Genomic DNA, 5,303 nt, shown 5'->3' with positions numbered 1-5,303 from the left:
GCCACAGCGGAGCGCGCGCATTTAACCGCTTGCGCCACCGGGCCGGCCCCTTTAATGATATATATTACTCTGAAGTCAAGTCTTTATGATGTCAAATATTGTGGAAATTTGAAAATATTTTCAATTATTTGATCAATACATACAACTAACTGGCAGAGAGAGATATCAGCACAGATTTGAGAGCTTCAGCAATCTTCTACTACATTCTAAATTCAGAGGATAATTGCATACTTACACATTAAATGATGTCACAAGTTTGAGAAGAATGCACAAAACTGCTTTCCTAAACCTGTGATACTATTTAGAATATCAGATCATTACAATCCCAACTGTTATGCAAAGAACAGCTTCTATAGTTTGTGAAGTTTGAGTAAATATGGGATGTAAAGATTTCACTGAGCTCTATTGTTACTAACAAAATCACAGTTGAGTCTCACAGGTGGTTAATACAACATATTGATCTAGCAAAAGTAGCTAGTTCTATGAGCGACAAAGCGATTAGCCAATTTGTTGATAAATCAGGCTCATTATTATTTAGGATATTCTAAACAGAAATGATTGTCTTTCCATTTTCAACCAGATGTTATTGATATGGGTTAAACACAGCTAAGAGTGAATCAATTCAGACAAAAATCAAGGGAAATACAACCAGAAAAAAATGCTATGAAGTTTATGTTTGATTTAGAGAAAGGTTAATTTTGTGTTTCTACAGCGTTGAAAGGAATTTTCAAGAAAAGAATATTTTTGTTTCAATTTTAATAGATTATATGATGTAATAACACAATTAATTTCAAAGTCCTTAGAAATATATATTTTTGATTTTGCACTTTCCCATCCATGTTCCCATGTTCCCATCATAAAATGTTTTTTTCCAAAAATTGAGTTATAAAGATTTTTAAAAATATCCTTCATCATTGAATTATCACCCATTGTACGAGACAATGTTCAGTTTAAGGAAAACATATTTCCTTATTAATATTCTACAATAAGTTTCTCAGGTTCATTGTTCAATAAGATATAGGCAATATTGTTTAGTGACTTGTTAATAACAGTTGGATCCAAATATTGCCACAATTTCTTTTCCTAGCAATGTTCTCATTCACTGAAAACCAGACAGATTCCAATTTTTTACATACATTCACCATGAAACTGCATATTTTAGGCTTACCACAAAACAGACAGCAGTGTGTGCAGCCATGGATAAAAGCAGAGATGTGCAACCGTGGGCACAGAGGCCTCATAATGTCTCTTACAGAAGATGCCTAGCAGTATGGCAAACTAAGCTAACCAGGTGCTTGGCTTTCTACCACAAACACATAAAGAAACAAGAATAGAAGATAAGATTTAAATTAAAAACATTTTAATTACATAGGTTAACTCAAAAGAAAGAAACCACGTAAAAAATCTAAGGCAAAAGGATAAGTACATTTACATTTTAGGTGCTTCCAGGAGAGTTGGAACCTACTCTAGGTCTTGGAGACTAGAGTTTTAATATTTGCAAGGACGTAGGAGATGACTCTTCTAACATGTGGGAGGCAGAAGCTAGAACCAAGTCCCTTACATAAAACCAGAGCCTTGCAGAGCTGTCCTACCCCTAATAGGAGAGTAGCAAAAACGCTACACAGCAATCTGGATAAGCAGCAGTATAGTTCATCTCGGTCAAGAGCTTTTGGAGAAAAAATAAAGCTTCTAGGAGAAATGAAAATTCCAGTTAAGATATGAACCTAGGGTTGTCTGATTCCAAAGCTCTTGTTCTTTGCTTTACTTTATGCTGGCTCTCCTTTCTCCAAATTGTCTGTATGTTATATAGAGCAACATAGAGTTTTTCTCTTGAATCCAGAACCAAAGCTTAGGATTCTCTGTGTACAAACTATTCCACAACAGTTTTATGCAAGTCGCCCTACCAGCCTTGTTAAACTCTTTTCAGAAAGGATATGACATCTTTCCTATTTTTCTGCAATTATTTTCTAGAATAGATCTCAAAGGTCTGCAAACTAGTGAATAGCATACTAAAGCAGTGAAAACTTCAGCCCCTTGCCTCAAAGCTTAATGAAGTCAGAAACTGAATCCCACTATGCTATGGTGTATGCACCAGAGCAGAATTTCATTGATTCTCCCCCAAAATGCACTTAATCTAAGAGACATCATTGCAATCACAAAGCCTCCCATTCTGGAGGAAACTACATTTTGAGCAGGTGGATATGAATATTGGATTTGGGTATCAATGTTACCTTAAGAACAATCTTGATGTTATACTTGTGTTTTTACAAATGGGCAGTTGGAGACCAACTTGTTGCTTATGGAGCTCTGAAATACTTCTTGTTTGACCAACACTGCACATTAGAGTCATCTGTGAAACTATACAATCAAGCATCAAATATGTATTAAAAGAAAGGAGATTATTCATTCTTTTATTGTGCACACATTTTCATGAGCAGCAAAGATGAGAATGTGATGAATGTCATAATAGAGTCATCAAATTTTTGATTGTTGGGGTCAAGTTCACTGGAGGTGGACACTGGAATCTGTAAGTAGAGGTAAGCACTGTAGAGATCCTCTTATTTCATCTCTAGTAACCAGGACCCCTTCCCACCAGGGTTTAGCATAAATTTGATGATTGAAATATTTATCCCCAAATGTAACATAAATGTGAAATAAATCCATCTGACAGACTGACTGAGATTTGATAATACAGTTTACAGGAATTAACTCTAGAGTAATTTACAAGCTAGGGAAACTTAAAGCAGGGACTCTGATCAGAAAGAAGTATGGAATAGAATGGTGCTTTCTAAATTGAAGTTATTAGAGTCACATTTTTATGATTTTCCATGTCTAAAAAACTTCTGAACTATTATTCACTTAATATTTTCTTTTAAATCTACTCACTGTTTTTCTTTCTTTTCTTAAATCAATCAATCAATACTTTTCTCAAAATTTTTCTCTAAAAACAAACCAGAAAAAGACAGCAGATAGTGGTCTGAGGGCCATAGGTGCTGGAGGGGGCAGGGGCTGAATGGGTCACAGGAAGAAGTCAGCCGATAGTGGTCTGAGGGCCATAGGTGCTGGAGGGGGCAGGGGCTGAATGGGTCACAGGAAGTAGTCAGCCACAGGCTTCTTGGAGGGGATGCTTTGTGTCTCTTGTGGGGCAGCCTCCAAGATGATGAAATCTTTCTGGAGATGCTCATTCAGCTCTGAGATGGCTGCCACATTCCCACAGCGGTAGCAGTAGTTGGATGACAACCACACAGTAAGCATTATTTCATTGAAGTGCCACTTATAACCTTCCATCACCAGTTGGTGGGTGTAGCAGATCATGTCAATGTCATTGGCTACATGGAACTGGGCCACCACGTCACTACCAAACAGGTAGCCAGCCCCACGGGGGCTCACACCCCAGTCTGTTGTATCTTCAGGGTCACTCATGGGCTTGTTATGAGGCACCCCTTGCTTTCAGTCAATCGTCTGGGTCTAGTCCAGGGTATAGATGGAAGCGGAGAAGCCCCCATACAGGCAGAAGATCCCGCCATCCATTATGGCCCACAGGCCGAGGTAGTCAAAGATCTCAGGGCAGTAGCCCCACACAGTCACAGAACCGTATTTGCCCAGGCACTCATCACAGAAGCTGTAGACCTGGGTGATCTGGTGACTCTCACGGTTGCCCGGGATCAGGGGTATGCGGTCAGGATAGTGAACCTTAAGTGCCAGCAGCAGGAGATAACGTTTCAATGCCAGCATAGAAACCAAGATCCACAGTCCCCCGTGCAGAGGTAGTTGTTCTCAGTGACGTTGCCACTCACTCTGAACAGCTCCTTCAGGTCATAGAATTGTCCGTGGATGTTGCCACATACTGTGACTGGTGATTCCACCCTCTGCACATTGCTCTCCTCTACTGAGATCTCTCTGGCCTTAGGGCACAGGGCTTGAGCTCGCTCTCCTTGACTTTGCAGCACGGCAGCTGCTCAATCTACCAGTCCTCATTGCCGAGCTTCACCATGGCCCACCCCCGCCATCCCTCTCCTCACTCCAGTAGCCTGGATCAGAGCCAGGGCACTGTCACCTATGCACAACACAGGGGTCTCTGCCACTGTGACCCTGGCTCTGGCTCTCGCCTTCCTATCTTTCTCCCTCACTCTTCTTTGGCCCCTTGCCATGTATTCAATCTTTCATCCTTCATCTTTTTGCAATTTCTCTGCCTTCTTACCTCTAGTCTTCCCCATCCCACTTCACTTGCTTTTTGTTCATCTTTTTTTTCAGATTTTGTTTAGCTATTTACTATTTCTCCCTTTTTTATTCTGTTATTAGTCCACACTCAATGTTCTACATTCCGTCTCTTGTTCATCAAGCTATTTCCCCAAATAAAGAGTTAACTCTCTAAAAACTATTTACAAATGTCTACCGACATAGGAATATTATATTTAATAAGAATGTAATAAGTAATATATAAATAATAAAATTATAACATTTACTGAGAATTTACTATATGCTAAGTACTTTTCTATGTGCTTTACACAAATGAACTTATTATCCTCCTAAAAAATACCTTGATCTAGATATTGTTATTTTATCCAGTTTATAAATAAGGAAATGGAAGCCCAGAGACATTAAATATATTGCCCAAAATTGTAGCTGGTAGGTATTGGAGCCAAGATTCAAACTCTGACATTTTACTCCTGAATTTATGCTCTTGATGTTACAATATAGTGCACCCAAAATATGCGAAAACTGCTCTATTAAATTTCAGGAACACATGTTCTACATTCTCTCAAAGAAAATACTATGGAGAATTATATTCCATGAAAAATGGCTTCATATAAGTAACAAGAAAACAAAAAGTACATACATGATCTTACGTGAGTAATAAGGCGATAAAAATATAGTAAGACATGAATATAACGGATGAAACTCTGTTTTCTATTATTGTCTTTTGAATTTAAATGAAGTTCTTTGAATTCTTTTGAAAATAAACAATGCCATGGAAATTTTCCTTTCATTTAAATTAATGAGTTTGGCCATGTTTTTCAATGAATGTTAAAAACAGAAAGTATGACACATTGTATATACATTCTTCTTTTCCCTAATTACTAGTTTGCAAAGGAAGAGTGTTTAATAGGTAATTGCAAATTTCAGAGAATTGAAGTTGATTCTGGAAAGTAATTTTGTACAATTATGATGAACTTTTTCAACAGGGTGAACGCGTGCATGTATGTGTGTCTATGGTCTGCAATCCCCTGGACCGAAGGGGGCACCTACCATTTGTCTAGGATGGCTTACATTCAATCTCAATAGATGTTGAAAAATTTATG

The 5,303-nt window shown here is 38.2% G+C and overlaps 1 pseudogene; it reads right to left on the bottom strand.

Moving 5' to 3' along the window:
- Positions 1 to 3,030: 3,030 nt before the first annotated feature.
- LOC101406718 (serine/threonine-protein phosphatase 4 catalytic subunit pseudogene) lies at positions 3,031 to 3,994 on the bottom strand (annotated as a pseudogene).
- Between the last annotated feature and the right edge of the window lie 1,309 nt (positions 3,995 to 5,303).

This window comes from Ceratotherium simum, chromosome 17, assembly GCF_057802395.1.
Source record: "Ceratotherium simum simum isolate JZ-2026a chromosome 17, ASM5780239v1, whole genome shotgun sequence".
Taxonomy (NCBI): Eukaryota; Metazoa; Chordata; class Mammalia; order Perissodactyla; family Rhinocerotidae; genus Ceratotherium; species Ceratotherium simum.
The sequence above is the reverse complement of the archived record's forward strand: the minus strand, read 5'-3'. Positions and strand labels throughout refer to the sequence as shown.